Raw genomic sequence first — 20,990 nt, forward strand, 5'->3', positions numbered from 1 at the left:
TCCCAGAGTTTACTCAAACTAGTGTCTATTGAGTTGGTGATGTCATCTAACCATTTCATCTTCTGTCGTCCCCTTCTTCTCCCACTTTCAATCTTTCTCGCATCAGGGTCTTTTTCAATGTGTCAGTTCATCGTATCCGGTGGCCAAAGTATTGGAATTTCAGCTTCAAGATCAGTCCTTTCAATTAATATTCAGGACTGATTTCCTTTATAATGGAATGGTTGGATCTCCTTGCAGTTCAAGGACTCTTAAGAGTCTCCTCCAACACCACAGTTCAAAAGCATCAGTTCTTTGGTGCTCAGCTTTCTTTATAGTCCAACTCTCACATCCATATAGGACTACTGGAAAAACCATAGCTTTGACTATATGAAACTTTGTTGGCAATGCAACCCCTCTGCTTTGAATATGCTATCTAGGTTGGTCATAACTTTTCTTCCAAGGAGCAAGTGTCTTTTAATTTCATGGCTGCAGTCACCATCTACAGTGACTTTGGAATCCCTCAAAATAAAGTCTGTCACTGTTTCCTCTGTTTCCCCATCAATTTGCCATGAAGTGATAGGACCAGATGCCATGATCTTAGTGTTCTCAATGTGAAGCTTTAAGCCAACTTTTTCACTCTCCTCTCTCACTTTCGTCAAGAGGCCCTGTAGTTCTTCACCTTCTGCCAAAAGGTTGGTGTTATCTACATATCTGAGGTTATTGATATTTTTCCCAGAAATCTTGATCCAGCTTGTGCTTCCTCCAGCCCAGCGTTTCTTTTGATGTACTCTGCATTTAAGTTAAAGAAGCAGAGTGATAATATACAAACGTGATGTACTCCTTTCACTATTTGGAGCCGGTCTGTTGTTCCATGTCCACTTCTAAGTGTTGCTTCCTGACCTGCTTACAGATTTCTCAAGAGGCAGGTCAGGTGGTCTGGCATTCCCATCACTTTAAGAATTTTCCACAGCTTCTTGTGATCCACACAGTTAAAGGCTTTGCATATTCAATAAAGCAGAAATAGATGTTTTTCTGGAACCTTCTTGGTTTTGCGATGATCCAATGGGTGTTGGCGATTTGATCTCCTTTGCCTTTTCTAAAACCAGCTTGAACATCTGGAAGTTCATGGTTCATGTACTGTTGATGCCTGGCTTGGAGAATTTTGAGCATTATTTTACTAGCATGTGAGATGAGTGCATTTGTGCAGTAGTTTGAGCATTCTTTGGCATTGCCTTTCTTTGGGATTGGAATGAAAATTGACCTTTTGCAGTTTTTCAGCCACTGCTGAGTTTTCCAAATTTACTGGCATATTGAGTGCAGCACTTTAACAGCATCATCTTTTAAGATTTGAAATAGCTCCACTGGAATTCCATCACCTCCACTAGCTTTGTTCATCGTGATGCTTTCTAAGGCCCACTTGACTTCACATTCCAGCATGTCTGGCTCTAGGTGAGTGAATATACCATCCTGGTTACCTGACCCACTCCCATAATATACATTCAAAGATATCAGAATTAGTCAGAAGGTTTCAAGAAGGAGAAACTGTCCTTAAGCAGGATACATTGTTGTTATATAATCCTTAGCACAGAATTTGGAGAAGGCAATGGCACCCCACTCCAGTACTCTTGCCTGGAACATCACATGGACAGAGGAGCCTGTTGGACTGCAATCCATGGGGTTGCTAAGAGTTGGACATGACTGAGCGACTGAACTGAACTGAACCCTTCCCAACATAAAGAAGCTTTTAAATTTAAATGCCCATAGCCTGGTGTCAACCATGTAGATCCACCCAATAATTGTGGAATTTTTCTGTTTAATAGATTTTTCCTTTTAATTTTTTTTTTTTAATTGAGATGTAGCTCATCACTCCAAGTGAATTTGAATGACCCTAAGATAAAACTTAAATCTCTGGCCAGCATCAGAGCAGGTATTATTAATTGGCCAGGTGAGAGGATCCCATCTAGTAATATCATGAAGATAGAACAGGAGTGAACACTCTTCTAAAATAAATTTCCTAGGGGGTATCCAATCAGAGCCCTAGAGAACAGAAATCCACCAAGGTAACCCAAAAGTTATAGACACAGGTAATTGGCCACAACTAAACAATTGGATTGAGTTTTAAACTAGCATAGAATTGTGTCCATGATAGAAAACATTTGATTGATAGGCATAGGTCCATGGAATCACGAACATAAATGATCATACAAGTCAAATAAGCATCTTGGGCAAGATGTCTTCTTCTTCTTTTTTTTTTTTAATTTAATTTTATTTTTTAAATTTACAATATTGTATTGGTTTTGCCATATATTTGTCATCTTCTTCTCATCCTGGTGTAGTTTCCTGTGTTTGAGCATTGTTTTCAGGTGAGTTTTAGGTCAGTAGGCCTCTCTATAAACCAGTCCAGCTTAGGGGCCTTTGGAAGTGTGAGTTAATCCAAGAGTCAATTTACCTTCAATTTCACTAGGCATGAGCTAGTTAAGAGTACCTGATAGAAAGGTCCTTCCACGCAGCTTGGAGACAGTTCATTAAATTATGTCTTCTTCCAGTTTTGGCTGTGTATGAGGCATCTGATCTTCAACCAAAGACAGATTACTGAGATAAGTTTCAGAAACAACCCTACAGTGTCCTTTAATAATTAAATTAAATTTTACCATAATATACCCTAACAGCACAGAGAAGTCAATGGCAACCCGGTCCAGTACTCTTGACTGGAAAATCCCGTGGATGGAGGAGTCTGGTAGGCTGAAATCCATGGGGTCGCTAAGAGTCAGTCATGACTGAGGGCCTTCACTTTCATGCATTGGAGAAGTAAATGTCAACCCACTCCAGTATTCTTGCCTGGAGAATACCAGGGATGGGGGAGCCTGGTGGGCTGCCATCTATGGGCTCACACAGAGTCAGACACAATGGAAGCGACTTAGCAGCAGCAGTAGCAATCCTAACAGCAAAGAACTATTCAGGAAATGAGTGTTAGTAGATACTGACCTCCTTTAACAAACAGGGATTTAACATTCATTGAAACATCTCTTTCTCCTTAAAATCACCGTCATTTTTACCAAATATAATCAAATTAAGATCTGCTTGTAATATACGTCTGGTTTCAATAAACTTGGCCTAATGATTTATATAACCATAATTGATCATAGACATTTTAGCTTTGCTGAGACTTTTATTGAGTCTTCAGACTGAACTTTTAAAATAAAAACTTTCAGGGCCAGGAAAGTCATGCCAAAGGCTTATCACAGATTTTACTAACATATCTAAAAAAAAATTCCTCCGTTCTCATTTCATTTCAGTTCATACACTCAGTCATGTCAAACTCTTTGTGACGCCATGAACTGCAGCACAACAGGCCTCCCTGTCTATCACCAACTCCCAGAGTTTACTCAAACTCATGTCTACTGAGTCAGTGATGCCATCCAACAATCTCATCCTCTGTCATCCCCTTCTCCTCCTGCCTTTAATCTTTCCCAGCATCAGAGTCTTTTCAAGTGAGTCAGTTCTTTGCATCAGGTGGCCAAAGTATTGGAGTTTCAGCTTCAGCATCAGTCCTTCCAATGAATATTCAAGACTGATTTCCTTTAGGATGGACTAGTTGGATCTCTTTGCAGTCGAAGGGACTCTCAAGAGTCTTCTCCAGCACCACAGTTCAAAAGTATCAATTCTTCAGTGCTCAGCTTATAGTCCAACTCTCACATCCATACATGACTACTGAAAAAACAATAGTTTGACTAGACAGACCTTTGTTGGCCAAATAATGTCTCTACTTTTTAATATGCTGTCTAGATTGATCGTAACTTTTCTTCCAAGGAGTAAGCATCTTAAATTTCATGGCTGCAGTCAGCATCTGCTGTTATTTTCGTGCCCCCTAAAGTAAAGTATGTCACTGTTTCCACTGTTTCCCCATCTATTTGCCATGAAGTGATGGGACCAGATGTCCATCAAGAAGCTTCCATAAGCCTCTTATCCTTCTCTACCAGAGGGCAGAAAGAATGAAAACCAGAATAACAGAAAACTAACCAATCTAATCACATGGAGCACAGCCTTGTTTAACTCAGTGAAAATATGAGCCATGTTGTGTAGGGCCACCCAAGACGAATGGATTGTTGTGGAGAGTTCTGACAAAATGTGGTCCACTGGAGAAGGGAATGGCAAACCACTTCAGTATTCTTGCCTTGAGAACCCCATGAACAGTATGAAAAGGCAAAAAGATAGGACACAGAAAGATGAACTCCCCAGGTCACTAGGTGCCCAATATGCTACTGGAGATTAGTGGAGATATAACTCCAGAAAGACTAAAGAGATAGAGCCAAAGCAAAAACAAAACCCAGTTATGGATATGACCGGTGATGGAAGTAAAGTCTGATGCTATAAAGAGCAATACTGTGTAGGAACCTGGAATGTTAGGTCCATCAATCATGGCAAATTGGAAGTGGTCAAACAGAAGATGCCAAGAGTGGATGGAGATCGACATTTTAGGAATCAGAATTAAAATGGACTGGAATGGATGAATTTAAACTCATATTATCATTATATCTACTACTGTGGGCAACAATCCCTTAGAAGAAATGGAGTAGCCATCATAGTCAACAAAAGAGTCCATGTAGTACTTGCATGGAATCTCAAAAACGACAGAATGGTCTCTGTTAGTTTCCAAGGCAAACCATTCAATATCACAGTAATCCAAGTCTATGCCCTGACCAGTAATGCAGAAGAAGCTGAAGTTGAACGGTTCTATGGAGACCTACAAGACCTTCTAGAACTAACACCCAAAAAGATGTCCTTTTCATTGTAGGGGTCTGGAATGCAAAAGTAGGAAGTCAAGAAACACCAGGAGTAACAGGCAAATTGGGCCTTGGAGTACAGAATAAAGCAGGACAAATGCTAATCGAGTTTTGCTAAGGGAACCCACTGGTCATAGCAAACACCTTCTTCCAACAACACAAGAGAAGACTCTACACATGGACATCACGAGATGGTCAATACCAATTTCACATTGATTATATTCTTTATAGCCAAAAATGGAGAAGCTCTGTACAGTCAGCAAAAACAAGACAGGGAGCTTACTGTGGCTCAGATCATGAACTCCTTATTGCCAAATTCAGACTTAAATTGAAGAAAGTATGGAAAACCACTAGACCATTCTGGTATGACCTAAATCAAATCCCTTAGGATTATACAGTGGAAGTAAAAAATAGATTCAAAGGATTAGATCTGAGAGACAGAGTGTCTGAAGAAATATGGACAGAGGTTTGCGACATTGTACAGGAGATAGGGATCAAGACCATCACCAAGAAAAAGAAATGCAAAAAAGCAACATGGCTGTATGAGGAGGCCTTATTAATAGCTGTGAAAAGAAGAGAAGCAAAAAGCAAAGGAGAAAATGAAAGATATTCCCATTTGAATGCAGAGTTCCAAGGAATAGCAAGGAGAGATAAGAAAGCCTTCCTCAATAATCAATGCAAAGAAATAGAGGAAAACAATAGAATGGGAAAGACTAGAGATCTCTTCAAGAAAATTAGAGATACTAAAGAGATGGGAATACCAGGCCACCTTACCTGCATCCTGAGAAATCTGTATGCAGATCAAGAAGCAACAGTCAGAACTGAACATGGAACAAGACTGGTTCCAAATCGGGAAAGGAGTACGTCAGGGCTGTATATTGTCATCCTATTTACTTAACATATGAAGAGTACATCATACAAAATGCCAGGCTGGATGAAGCACAAACTGGAATCAAGATTGCCTGGAGAAATATCAAAAACCTCAGAAATGGAGACGACACCACCCTTATGACAGAAAGCGAAGAACTAAAGAGCCTCTTGATGAAAGTGAAAGAGGAGAGTGAAAAAGTTAGCTTAAAACTCAACATTCAGAAAACTAAGATCATGGCATCTGGTCCCATCACTTCCTGGCAAATAGATGGGGAAACAATGGAAACAGAGACTTTATTTTCTTGGGCTCCAAAATCACTGCAGATGGTGACTGCAACCATGAAATTAAAAGACACTTGTTCCTTGGAAGAAAAGCTATGACTAACCTAGACAGCATACTAAAAAGCAGAGACATTCCTTTGCCAACAATGGTCCATCTAGTCAAGGCTATGGTTTTTCCAGTAGTCATGTATGGATGTGAGAGTTGGACTATAAAGAAGTCTGAGCACCAAAGAGCTGATGCTTTTGAACTATGGTGTTGGAGAAGACTCTTGAGAGTCCCTTGGACTGCAAGGAGATCCAACCAGTCCATCCTAAAGGAAATAAGTCCTGAATATTCACTGAAAGGTCTGATGCTGAAGCTGAAACTCCAATACTTTGGCCACCTGATATGACGAGCTGACTCATTTGAAAAGACCCTGATGTTGGGAAAGATTGAAGGCAGGAGGAGAAGGGGGCAACAGAGGATGAGATGGTTGGATGGCACCACCGACTCGATGGACATGAGTTTGAGAAAGCTCTGGGAGTTGGCAATAGTCAGGGAAGCCTGGCGTGCTGCAGTCCTTGGGGTTGCAAGGAGTTGGACACTACTGAGCAACTGAACTGAACTGTTGTCATTTCAGTGTTTATCCCATTAGCCTTTTTTGGTCTATGTACTATGTATCACTTTTGATGCTTTTGAACTGTGGTGTTGGAGAAGACTCTTGAGAGTCCCTTGGACTGCAAGGAGATGCAACCAGTCCATTTGAAGGCGATCAGCCCTGGGATTTCTTTGGAAGGAATGATGCTAAATCTGAAACTCCAGTACTTTGGCCACCTCATGCGAAGAGTTGACTCATTGGAAAAGACTCTAATGCTGGGAGGGATTGGGGGCAAGAGGAGAAGGAGACGACAGAGGATGAGATGGCTGGATGGCATCACTGACTCGATGGACATGAGTCTCAGTGAACTCCGGGAGTTGGTGATGGACAGGGAGGCCTGGCGTGCTGCGATTCATGGGGTCGCAAAGAGTCGGACACGACTGAGCGACTGATCTGATCTGATCTGCAAGTATGAGCTTCATACTTACTGTACACAAATCTGGCTAGAGTGTTAGTCAGAGGTTGGCTTTCTAACAACCCTTTGTTTCTGTTTTTGAGAGATTCTGTTTCCCATTTTAAGCTGAATTCGTCAGGGATAAAAATCACTAATGAACTTGTATAGTGGGCCCATGCACTGCTTGTGAGCTTAACTCTTCCAGGAGTCACCCCAGATTCATTTCAGCTCCTCTTACGTGTCTTGGGTTCTGCCTCTGGCAATCTAAGACCACCGTGGCTGCTCAGGTCGCTGAATGGCCAGTTCTTATGTGTGACCCCCAAACATGCAAGTATTTTAATTAATGAGTGGATTTCCCTACGGGACCACTGCACCGTATAAGGAACTAGACCTCCACCACTCCCATAAATTTCTCAGTCACCAGAAAAAATCAAAACCAGCCGAGAGGCGTCTTCTCCCTTTTCTTCAGAGCAAAGTTCTCATTTGTTTTCCTCACTTTTATCCTGACAAATTCTATAATGGCAATCAAATTGAGGAAAACTGTCAAATCAGCCTCTTACTTAACCACTCGGCCAAGACCACTCAGTCCCCTACAACGGAGCAACCTCAGCATTTTTCAGCTGAGCCCAGGGTTTTCCTTGATTTTTTTCCCAGTTGAGCCCTCCTACCCAGTACCTTTCCACTGGGTGGACAATTCTTCTGGCATCTTTCAGCCAGCCCCTCACCCTGTATCTTTTGACTGGGTGGGAATTTCTCCATATCTTTCAATCGAGCCCTACTCATTGTCTAGATCATGAGTGGGTATGCCCCGAATATTTAACCTGACCCCCCCCGCCCCCCACACACACACACAAGTATCCTGCCTACTGGGAGGGTGCAGGTAACCTGCTCCACCACCAAATAAAACTAAGAATCTCAACCAATATGGGAGATTTGAAAACCAGGAGAGACTTACCCAAATTCGTCTGCACTCCCCCAGAAGGAAGATGGGTGCAAGGAGCCACTGCTGGTACCAAAGCTCCAGTTCCTCATGGAGTCCAGTCAAAGGAAGGAAGTCTATTCCGGGTCCTTTTGTGGTCACCATAATTGTTGACTAAAAAAAGATGTACAACTTGAGAGTTGTGAGTTAAGTTTTATTTGAGGCAAAATGAGGACTGCAGCATGGGAGGCAGCATCTTGGGTAGCTCCAAGAGACTGCACTAAAGCAGCAGTGGGGGAAAAGTCAAATTATAAGGTTTTGGTGAAGGGGGAGTTCAGCGCCATAAAGCACTCATTTTACAAAAGCTTTTTGTTAGTCATGAGGATATGATATCACCATGAAGGGATTTAGTGCTTCTCTAGATATCAGGAAATGTAAGGATTGAGATCATAAAATCTGTTCCTAAAAACATCCAACTATCTAAAGACCTGTCCCACCAGATTCCCTGGAGCACAAAGTGCCTCACTCCACCCTGAACTCCCTCAGGGGTTGTTGAAGGTCAATAGCTATAGCAGCATGAGGTTCAATCTCTGTAGAGGCAGATGGTAAATGCTTTTGTTGTTCAATCATTGGCAATGCTCTTGGTAAGTGCCAATTTGTAGATGACACTTCAAAAGCACTAAGAGCAAAAAAGACATTGAGAAATTCTCTACAACCCTAATGTACACCTTATCTGGATGACTACAATAATTTTGACTGTGGTTAGGCTGAAGTCCATGGGGTTTTAAAGAGTTGGACATCACTGAGTGACTGACGGGAGGCAGTCACTGAGTTTCTGATGTTCATCATCACTGATGTTCAAGCTGGTTTTAGAAAAGGCAGAGGAACCAGAGATCAAATTGCCAACATCCACTGGATCATGGAAAAAGCAAGAGAGTTCTAGAAAAACATCTATTTCTGCTTTATTGACTATGCCAAAGCCTTTGACTGTGTGGATCACAATAAACTGTGGAAAATTCTGAAAGAGATGGGAATACCAGACCACCTGACCTGCCTCTTGAGAAATTTGTATGCAGGTCAGGAAGCAACAGTTAGAACTGGACACAGAACAACAGACTGGTTCCAAATAGGAAAAGGAGTTCATCAAGGCTGTATATTGTCACCCTGTTTATTTAACTTTTATACAGAGTACATCATGAAAAACGCTGGACGGGAAGAAACACAAGCTGGAATCAAGACTGCTGGGAGAAATATCAATAACCTCAAATATGCAGAGGACACCACCCTTATGGCAGAGAGTGAAGAGGAACTAAAAAGCCTCTTGATAAAGGTGAAACAGGAGAGTGAAAAAGTTGGCTTAAAGCTCAACATTCAGAAAACGAAGATCATGGCATCTGGTCACATCACTTCATAGGAAATAGATGGGGAAACAGTGGAAACAGTGTCAGACTTTATTTTTCTGGGCTCCAAAATCACTGCAGATGGTGACTGCAGCCATGAAATTAAAAGACGCTCACTCCTTGGAAGGAAAGTTATGACCAACCTATTTAGCATATTCAAAAGCAGAGACATTACTTTGTCAACAAAGGTCCATCTAGTCAAGGCTATGGTTTTTCCTGTGGTCATGTATGGATGTGAGAGTTGGACTGTGAAGAAGGCTGAACGCTGAAGAATTGATGCTTTTGAACTGTGGTGTTGGAGAAGACTCTTGAGAGTCCCTTGGACTGCAAGGAGATCCAACCAGTCCATTCTGAAGGAGATCAGCCCTGGGATTTCTTTGGAAGGAATGATGCTAAAGCTGAAACTCCAGTACTCTGGCCACCTCATGCGAAGAGTTGACTTATTGGAAAAGACTCTGATGCTGGGAGGGATTGGGGGCAGGAGGAGAAGGGGACGACAGAGGATGAGATGGCTGGATGGCATCACTGACTCGATGGATGTGAATCTGAGTGAACTCCAGGAGTTGGTGATGGACAGGGAGGCCTGGTGTGCTGCAATTCATGGGGTCGCAAAGAGTCAGACATGACTGAGCGACTGATCTGATCTGAGTGACCAGCACACACACTTAGGTTAAAGAGATATCCTTCCCAATAATATAAATTCTTTAGGATATTGGGATACAAATTTTTAAGAAGAATAGGTTTCCACTGATCACTGTTATGATTTTCCTTTGATGATGTTCTCCCTAAATAGATTATTATTCCAAAGAGAAGAAAGAAGCAAGTTTGAAAATTCAGGAAAGTTCTATAGAGCAGGTAGTTCTAATCAGGATGTTATTTGGGGAGAAAGGCTTATGATCATCCCAAATATCTACACATATGATAAATCATGTTGCATGTCTTTCTCTCTCCCTCCATTATTATCAAAGAGAGAACTAGTTTAAAACAAGAAAAAATAGTCTTAATTGAATTAACAAGGCCTTCAAAGGATACTCTGATAGACATACCCATTAAATTAAAGGGCAGCCCTGCCAACATTTTTTCGGAAATGGAAAAGGTGTAAAAAAAGATTTTAAGAAAGATTTTTTATATCCTTCTGGCATTGTCTTACCTAAGTAATTTTCTCCTCCAGTCCCTCAATTTCCTGAGCCACAAGTCCTGATGTAACAATCACAAGAACTGAACATTGTAAGGGCAAGAATTATGACAAAGGGTGTTGAATCAGAATAAGTCATACACTGAATAATAAATCAATTCTTGCATTTTCTTACTTTGTTATGTTAGCCAACTTTTCTACTGTTTTGGAAGAATTAAGAAGTAGAAAGTTGCTTTTCTGTGAAAATACAGAAAGATTTTATTCAATTCATTAAATACTTGTTGAATGTGCAAACCTAAAGAAACTGTAAAGAAAACTAATATAATATGGTTTGGGTATTATCAAAGACTAATCCTCAAAGACTAATCTCCTCCCAGGAATTCTAAGAATCAAAAAGTGATCTTCTCTCATTAAGAGATTTATGGTGGTCGTCTCTCCTAAATCCAATGTAGAGTTAGGATCTAATGGAAAAATGTCAAATAAATTCTAGATCTTTATTTTATATAAAGCTTCACTGAGAAAATCTATTGTTTGCAGATATAAACAATTTAAATGCACCTGTATCAGTTGGAAGGTGGTAAGAATTCATTATCATATACTCATACAGTCCAGTGCATTAATATGGAAATTCTTAAGGGGACCACAACTAAATAACTTAATATTTAAGTAGTTTGAAATCATAAAACCAAAAGGACAATACAACAAATCTATACAAGCCAAGGATTACTAAAAACTGTGTGAGCATAAATAAATATGGAAATTAATATAGAATTTTGGATGTTTTCAAAAGAAAACAGATGTTAAATGGTCTAAATTGAATTATTTAACTTTTAAATAATCTAATCTACATATTTGTCCACTTTGTTATTAATATATGAAATCATAAGTGCCCACTTACAACTGAAGGTGTGTGTGTTTGAGTGTATGGGGATATGAGTGGATAGACTAGGTAGATAGATAGATAGATAATCAACTTCTCTAGTAGTTAAAAGTATTTTTTAATAGAATATTTAAAAAGAGGTATGGAGAGAATAAGAAATTATTTTTAAAAACCCAATCAGAAATAATTTTCAAATCCAAAACACCATGCATCCCCAAAGACTAACCCTTCAGTTCCCTATAATCTCATCTTAAAAGCAGCATACCATCACTTCTGGCATGATCACACAGATCGACTTGATACACGGTAGGAGGGGATTATACAAGTTCATGGATAATGATCACTGGGAGCCATTTTAGGAGCCAGCTACCTCTGTCTGCTCTCTAGACAACAATTGTTCACGAATTGTATCACAAATTCCTAAAAACTCATCCCATTATAGCATCAGCTTTAAGTTCAGAATCTTGTGATTTAAATTAGGGGTAGCTACGTATGTGCTTTGAGCTGCATTCCTTAAACACAGCTACTTGAGTATAGTTTCCTCAATCTGAAAACTGGTGAAAGTAGATAAATGAGTTATCTGCCTCTCCCATATCCATAACAAATGATAAAATAGCATAGAATAATCTTCATAGGCACTCCTATTCAATAAGGGACAATGAGAGGCTAGTAGAAGTGAATATCTCATCAGAGTTCTGAAACCCAGTCAGGGGAATATTTCCTTGGATTAGGAATTTCCCTGATCAGGATTTAATCATATATGTCCTCAGAGATGGCATTCCACAGTTCTTGGTTCCACTCTCTGGACAATTCTTCTATTCTTTAAGTCATCCCTCTTTCTTTATAAAGGTTGTCACATGTTTGAGTCTGAGTTGTCTACTAAGCCTACTCCCTGTTTAAAGAATTTGGAGATCCATTTTGAACTGTCTCTGTCTCTTTCAGTCCAAATTGTCAGTATTTGTACATATGTGATTTTCTTTAAAACTTTATGAATTATTGTGAATCACTCTATTAAAGAAACACGAACCCTTTAACTGCTTCAAAATAAGCTCTACTTTACCTTGTGCATCTGTTGAGAAGGGACAGTATCCAGCACAGGCTCTATTGTTTGGTTGGCTGGATCAAGTATAGAATAACTATATATTTTAGAGGAACTTTTGTCTAACTGAATAGCACTTCAAAGCATTACCTTTGAACTTTCTGAAATCTAATCAAATAATTTTGTGGTTACATCTTTGGCTTCACCTTTGGGTCATAATTTCCTGGCAGTGCCTTGGACTTGACCAGTAGTCAAAAGCCATTTCTGAATTTTAGCATAATTTACCATCTATAGCGACAGAGGAGCTTTCCCAGCAGCTCAGATGGTAAAGAAACTGCCTGTAATGTAGGCGACCCAGTTTTGATCCCTGGGTTGGGAAGATCCTCTGGAGAAGGGCATAGCTACCCACTCCAGTATTCTTGCCTGGAGAATTCCATGAACAGAGGAGCCTGGAAAACTACAGTCTGTGGTGTCAAAAAGAGTCAGACACGACTGAGTGACTAACATGTTCACTTCACTTAAGGGCTTCCCTGGCTCAGATGGAAACAAATATGCCTGCAATGCAAGAGATTCAGAATTTTCAAAGTCATGGAGTCCATTATTCTTTCATGGAGTCCATTATTTTTTCATTTATTTTATTTTTATGTGTGTGTGAGCTGGCACATGGCAACCCACTCCAGTACTCTTGCCTGGAAAATCCTATGGATGGAGGAGCCTGGTAGGCTGCAGTCCATGGGGTCGCTAAGAGTCGGACACGACTGAGCGACTTCACTTTCACTTTTCACTTTCATGCATGGAGAAGAAAATGGCAACCCACTCCAGTGTTCTTGCCTGGAGAATCCCAGGGACGGGGGAGCCTGGTGGGCTGCCGTCTATGGGGTCGCACAGAGTCGGACACGACTGAAGTGACTTAGCAGCAGCGGCAGAGCTGGCACAACTGATAAACCTTTCGAGTCTACTGAATATCTTAGCCAAAACTTTTTCAAAGCTAATTCTTGAACACAGCTTTGTTAATACCATCTGCTGTCTGACGTGGAAAAAAAAAAAAAAAAAAGGCAAAATATCCACTCTCATAGTATTCACATTTTATTGGATATAGACAGATAATAAGCAAAGAAATACATGTCTTGAAAATTTTAGCAAGTACAAAAAAAGTATTGAATCAGAGAAATAAGATAGTAATAGGTAGTATTCATTATTTCAGCTAGGATAGTCAGGGAATGGATATTATGACTTAGAGTAATTAGGGAAGGCCTATTTTTGAAGAGGTATCTTTGAACTAAATGATAAAGAGAAGGCAGTCTTGTAATGGTTTATAATGTTTCAAATAAATAAAAGTATGTCCAAAAACACTGAAGTAGGAAGGAGACTGGCATATTTTTAAAAACAAAAAGGTTCATATATAGTTTTCCTGTATAGATGTGGCTTTGATGCAGGGTTTAAAAAGAAAAAAAAAAATAAGTCTTTCACCCAAGAGGACAAATTCAACTGATAATTTAATAAAATTTGCAATTTTAAGTTAATAGAAACTTTGATTTCCCTAGTATTCATCTCTGCTATAAAATCATTTAATTTTAGTTTATCTTAATATATTTTCCTTTGTTTCACTGAATCTCAAAGCATATGAGTTTGTTTATATATTGCCACAACTGGTATCACGAAGATTGCAGTCAACTGTCATTATATCATATTCTTTCCTAGTTTTTTCATTTTCCAGAATTTTATCTTCTAACAGCATAGAATCTGTATAGATTTGACAAGGCAAAGACTGAAAAACAGAAAGTAGAATTGTCATAATGATAATTTCTAGAGTGGCTGTTTTAACTTTTCTTTTGTGATAATTTGTAAACATATGTGCACTAGAAGTATCTTCCCCAGAGAAAAGACTGACCTTCTATGTTCAAACTTTAAAAGATATACATATATACATCTTTCATCATCTTAGATTTTATTACCCTCTTGCCTCCACTAGACAACATAATGATCATACTCACAAACAAAGACTCAAACCAACAATAATACTGTTTGTATTTGAAAGAGAGCACAGAGAACCACATAGTTGTGATGGGAAGATTTTCACAGGTGTCTAAAAGGAAATAATAGTATGGATTTACATTTTTCTCATTATTTCTTTCCAAATATTTGCTTCTGCTTGATCAATGTTAGCTTTCTCTTATTTCTGCACCAGACACATGCAAATACCTACACACATGAATATTAAAAAGCTCCTTAAATATGTGGGTTATTAAGGGTAAGCAGATGGTCTTTTTATAATGTTTAAATTCTATTTTGATTCATTAACATAACTATAAACTTCCCTATTAAAGCTAGATACTCCCCCCACCAAAGAAAATCCATTAGCTATACTTACTAAGTCCATAAAAATTAACACGCTAACGTTGAAAACATAATTGCTAAATTATTTATGGACCTCTCCTTAGCATAAATATTTTTAAGGTTGCCTATATATTTTCAGGTGAATTGGGCAGCAGATGAATCAATCCAATTAGAAAATATAAAAACCATTTACCAAGTCCCAGATCACTTATCAATAATATAGCAAGATGAGTGCAAAACAAGCTATTAATGTAGATTTGGACTTACTGGGAGTTGAAGCAGAAGACAAGCTTGTAGATATTGAAATTAAGAAAGAAGCAAAAGTTTAGAAATACTTGAATATAACCAAGGTTGAAGTTTATATAGTTACCACTTTCTGGAATAAAAACTTAAAATTCCAGATCAAGAAAAAAAAAGTAGCAGAAAATATTAGGCTTTTAAAAATGTTTTGATAATCTAGGGGGAAGATGTCATTCCTGGTACACTGCAAAAGTAAAATCAGACATTCAGGGAAGGATGGGAAACTTTGACTAGCTCAAAGTTCTTTTTGGGTACTGTTTACAAAGCTTGTAACTGGAGTCAGCATATAGAAACCTGAAAGTGTGAACCATAAAGTGAAAGCTATTTTTGCTGGTTGGGAGCCTGGAACACATTTTTTTTTTTTTTTTATAGTAGTAATATGACTAGAGAAAATTTTAGGAGAGAATAGGGTTGAATAATGGGTCTATGAACATCATTTTAGCAAAGAGCATCTGTGTCCAAAAGAGGAAAAATCCATATTATTTTCTATTTTGAGTTGACCAATGAAACAATCTCTAAAGTACAATTTAGTTATCCTTCATTCTATCTTTTGAAATTAAATAACACGAGATGCTGTTCAATTTATTATTTTCAAAGTATCCTTGATTTGGGAGCAATATTCAAAAAAGGCCAATTTTAGTTTCTATATTTGGGAGTACTTAAAGCCAGAGTATCAAATTTTAGGGCTAAAAAAAAATCATAGCTACTGGTGTAAAGTTATTAAGTTGTTTCTTAAATCATTATATATAATTAGAGTGGCAATATAAGTTATTGCCTAAATTGGGATTCTTTAAAAGCGAAAGGGTGAGTAATACATACTGAGCCAGAGTCAGGACACCTGGCATCCAGACAACACAGGTAAATAAAAACTGCCCACAGTAAATTACACATAAGGGTACCCTATACAGAATCAATTGCTTCCTCTTTGTGTATTTATTCTTCTGTCCTAATGCTTATGGCATGTCATTTTAAATGGCATCTCAATCTGAAATATATTTGTAACTCAGTAGCTTCTCTTATTGTCTGTGTTTTTCCCTTCAGGTAAGTGTATCAGTTCAGTTGCTCAGTTGTGTCCGACTCTTTGCGACCCCATGAACCACAGCATGCCAGGCTTCCCTGTCCATCACCAACTCCTGGAATCCACACAAACCTATATCCATTGAGTCGGTGATGCCATCCAACCATTTCATCCTCTGTCATCCCCTTCTCCTCCTGCCCTTAATCTTTCCCAGCATCAGGGTCTTTTCAAATGATTCAGCTCTTTGCATCAGGTGGCCAAAGTATTGGAGTTTCAGCTTCAACATCATTCCTACCAATGAACACCCAGGACTGATCTCCTTTAGGATGAACTGGTTGGATCTCCTTGCAAGTGCAAGGGACTCTCAAAAGTCTTATCCAATACCACAGTTCAAAAGCATCAATTCTTTGGTGCTCAGCTCTCTTTATAGTCCAACTCTCACATCCATACAGGACTATTAGAAGAAACAGCTTTTTCTAGACAGACCTTTGTTGGCAAAGCAACGTCTCAGTTTTTTAATATGCTGTCTAGGTTGGTCATAACTTTCCTTCCAATTAATTTCCTTTCCTTTAATTTCATGACTACAATCACCATCTGCAGTGATTTTGGAGCCCATAAAAATAAAGTCAGCCACTGTTTCCAGGTAAGCATATAATAGAACCATAATAACCATTCACAAGCACTTTCAACTTTCTCTCTGTCTTTGATTAGAAAACAGATGTATTTTCTATCAGACTAAGCTTGTTTGTTTTCACTTACTGGAAAAGAAAAGACACTGAGAAATACTTGGTTGCTTATTTCTTTCGTTTGCAAAGGGCTAGAAATAGAACCAGAGAAGGAAATGGCAACCCACTTCAGTGTCAACCCATTCTAGTGTTCTTGCCTGGAGAATCCCAGGGACAGAGGAGCCTAGTGGGCTGCCATCTATGGTGTTGGACAGGGTTGAACATGACTGAAGTGACTTAGCAGCAACAGCAGAAGAAACAGAACATTACTGGAGTCTCTATAAGAAGATAAAAGCAAATATTTCTATTTCTACATATCTGAAATTTTGTCACCATTCTCCTAGAAGCAATTCTCAAGAATGTATTTTTGCCCTTAAAAGTCAATAATATAAAAATGTAGTCTCAGCTTCGCCAGAGAGAGAAATAACTCATTCAAAAATTTACGTTGATCTCTCATTCAAATATACTCCCAATGATAAAATTGATTTCTCTTTCTTCTACAAAAATATTATTCAGTAAAAAGAAATTTCTTGACATGTTAATGGTGACTTCCTGCAGTCTGCTTGAATATGATTGTTAAAATAATAATTTGTTAATAACAAATATACTTATTTGTGTATTTCCTTTTGATGAGTACTCCACTATATCCCACTCCAGTACTCTGGCCTGGAAAATTCCATGGACGGAGGAGCCTGGTAGGCTGCAGTCCATGGGGTTGCTAAAAGTCGGACATGACTGAGCGACTTCACTTTCACTTTTCACTTTCCTGCATTGGAGAAGGAAATGGCAACCCACTCCAGTGTTCTTGCCTGGAGAAACCCAGGGACGGAGGAGCCTGGTGGGCTGCTGTCTATAGGGTCACACAGAGTTGGACACGACTGATGTGACTTGGCAGCCACTATGTTTGTTGTAGTTTTAAGAAGGAAATTTTAAAAGTTTTAACAATGAAAAAAAGAACTAAATAGCCTCTTGATGAAACTGATAGAGGAAAGTGAAAGACTTGGCTTAAAACAGCATTCAAAAAATGAAGATCATGGCATCTGGTCCCATCACTTCATGGCAAGTAGATGGAGAAACAATGGAAACAGTGACAGACTTTAGTTGTGTGGGCTCCAAAATCACCGCAGATGGTAACTGCAGCCATGAAATTAAAAGATGTTTGCTCTTTGGAAGAAAAATTATGACCAACCTAGACAGCATATTAAAAAGGAGAGACATTACTTTGCCAACAAAAGTCCATCTAGTCAAGCTATGGCTTTTCCAGTAGCCATGTATGGAGGTGAGAGTTGGACCATAAAGAAAGCTGAGCACCAAAGAACTGATGTATTTGAACTGTGGTGTTGGAGAACACTCTTGAGAGTCCCTTGTAAGTGAATATTACAATATTCTAACCCCTTTCCAAATTTAAGCAATGAAATATTTGGAAAAACTAGAGGCCAGTTAAACACATACATTTAATTTGTAGCTGTAAATAAATATATATAAAATAATTATATGAAATATGAATTTAAGTCAGAGTAATTACTTCCCAAAATATCTATCTCATTTTGAATTAGCAGTTAGTTCATTAGAAGAGATATGAATATAATAAAAATTCTTCATAGAAATCTGCATAGAAACTCTTTATAGAAATGAAATCAAATAGATGTATAGAACAAGGGAAGAGACACAATGGACAGTGAGAGAGGATTTGGACATGGATCCCTCTGAAAAAAGGAAGAAACGCCAGCTTTTACCCAAGTTGAAAAAAAAAAAAAAATCTCAGGGAGATATAGATTTAACACAAACTACTATTTTTTTGTACAGGTGTGTTATGGAAAGGAAATATGAAGAGTCTGAGTACTTTGTACATGGATGAGGAAATATAATTTCCATCTGGCATAGTCTCCAGAGACTATGCCAAATGTCCTTTGATTCAGAAAAACATTATTTAGAGGAATTACAAATCTAAACATTATTTTCTCTCTCCCCATTAATTCACTGTGTCACTCAGAATCAGGGTGATACTTGCTACTATTGAATCCAATCTATCTGATCATCATACCTAAGGATCTTCCTTACACCCTTCTCTGCAATTTTTAACCAAATCCCTTTTTCATATTACAGGTTAAAATTATTTCCTAAAATATATATCTGACCATGGCACTTCCTACTTAAAATCATTCAGTGGATCCTGATCATCTATGATTTTGAACTCATTATGATGAACTGCTGCATCTAAAAAACCTGCTAGGTCAAAATTCCTGCCATTCCCCTAATGTTCCGTTCCTTTTATATCCAATTTGTTAGTATTGGGTATATTCTAAGCACTAAGCATACTCTAGAAATCCACTTACATGTCATTTTGTTTATTCATTCATTCACTGAATATTTCTTAGTTACATTCAGTGTGTACAGAGAAATGGTGGGACAGGGTAAAAAAAAAAAAAAAAGAATAAGGTAGTCACAATCTTTGTCCTTAAGAAACTAGGTAATCAACCAGGTACTTTTCCCCACACTGGATTGATAATTCTCTTCTGGGTTCCCACAACATTCTTTTTTTGTTTGTTTGTTTGTTTCAATTTTTCCCACAACATTCTAAGTATGTCTCTACCTTGCTGCTGCTGCTGCTAAGTTACTTCAGTCGTGTCCGTCCGACTCTGTGCGACCCCATAGATGGCAGCCCGCCAGGCTCCGCCGTCCCTGGGATTCTCCAGGCAAGAACACTGGAGTGGGTCTCCATTTCCTTCTCCAATGCATGAAAGTGAAAAGGGAAAGTCGTGTCCGACTCTTTGCGACCCAATGGAGCCTACCAGGTTCCTCCATCCATAGGATTTTCCAGGCAAGAGTACTGGAGTGGGTTGCCATTGCCTTCTCCATTTCTCTACCTTAAGTCACATCAAAATACAGAGAAATAACCTATTTAATTTTGTATAATCCCAACAGACCATGAGTTCCTTGATGGAAGCATAAATGTTATTTGTATCTTCATCCCCAGCATATGACTTGGTTTTATAAAGTTTGTTAAATTTAGAAGTGCCTATATCATGGTTTGAAGGTATATACTATATTATGTATATGTATTACATGTAATATATAGTATAATAATTTCAGCCTGCATTAAAAATGTAGATTATAAAACAACAGATCATAGTTAGGATTTCACATTAAATACTAAAATTAAATATAAAATTCGAAAAATCTTAGAGAAGAATGAAAGCATAAATTATACTGGAGAAGAGAAAACTATACTAAGGATCTATACACACACACACAGAGAGTAAGATCAGAGAGAAATAACATGACACATAGATAACATTAAGGAACAGAGATAAAATAATTGGAATACAAACTACACTAAGAATCTAATTATCACATGGACCAACTTGAAGTATAGAATTGAAGTGTTATAGGATGGAAGAATGCTGATGAGAAAAAGTGTATCATCAGTCAGTTAGAGAAAAATAATGATAATTTAATATAGAAAATTAAGGCTAAGAAATGACTACATGAAAATATGGAGACTTGAATTTGCTTGAGGATACAGAAGACAAGGAGGATATTGAAAATAAAAATGGATTTTTGAATTAAATTAATAAATTATGGACAAAAGCTAATAAAAAAGATGTGTGATGACGAAACAGAATGGCTGGTAACTACACACCATTTGGATTCTGAAGGGATTGAAAGTTATTAAGAGTAAAGCTAGAGGGGAGCAGCATAAAGATCAGCATAAACAAGGAGTGGATTTTATGCAGGCAGAAGTGTTAGAGCATCTTGTGGATCAAAACTATTCAGGTAGTATGCAGAAGCAAGGATGTGTAGCATTCAGATGTCAGATACAAGGAGAGAGCCCTGAAGCCAGTGAGAGACAGAAGACAGAAGGCATTCACACAGGAGGCAGTCAGTCCAAGGTCAAGGAAAGACGCTGGGAAATGGCAGCTAATTCAGGTGACTTACAGAACTGAGGCAGGCTTCTAGGAGGATTCAATAGGGAGCATTTGGCTGCAGGGAGAATGAAAAATTGTATCATCTGCTCACCCTTGGTTGATGATTGGCTTTTGAGTTTTATAATTGCTACTGAGTATAAAAAAAAAAGAAAGAGCCTCTATGGGAATGGAAACATTTATTACTTTCAAGGCAGAATGCATCTGAGTAAGTAAGAAAGGGATTAAAAGAGTAACCAACAATATGGTTAGAAGAAACTCCCCATAAAATAACCACAGGCCTCCCAAATGGCAAGGTGGAACTTCTACTTGTGTCAAATGACTATACAGGGTTGGAACTAGTTTGAAGATGTAACTTTTCACT

The 20,990-nt window shown here is 38.5% G+C and overlaps 1 long non-coding RNA gene across 1 annotated transcript in view; it reads right to left on the bottom strand.

Moving 5' to 3' along the window:
- Positions 1–1,835: 1,835 nt before the first annotated feature.
- The window catches only part of LOC129637114 (uncharacterized), a 53,792-nt gene continuing 34,637 nt past the window's right edge, over positions 1,836–20,990 (bottom strand). The window contains exons 3-4 of the long non-coding RNA XR_008707340.1: positions 7,903–8,040; positions 1,836–2,551 (exon numbers count right to left, since the gene is read on the bottom strand). This is a non-coding gene — a long non-coding RNA (uncharacterized LOC129637114). The remainder of the gene's footprint in view (positions 2,552–7,902; positions 8,041–20,990) is intronic.

Source organism: Bubalus kerabau, chromosome 22, assembly GCF_029407905.1.
Source record: "Bubalus kerabau isolate K-KA32 ecotype Philippines breed swamp buffalo chromosome 22, PCC_UOA_SB_1v2, whole genome shotgun sequence".
Classification (NCBI taxonomy): Eukaryota; Metazoa; Chordata; class Mammalia; order Artiodactyla; family Bovidae; genus Bubalus; species Bubalus kerabau.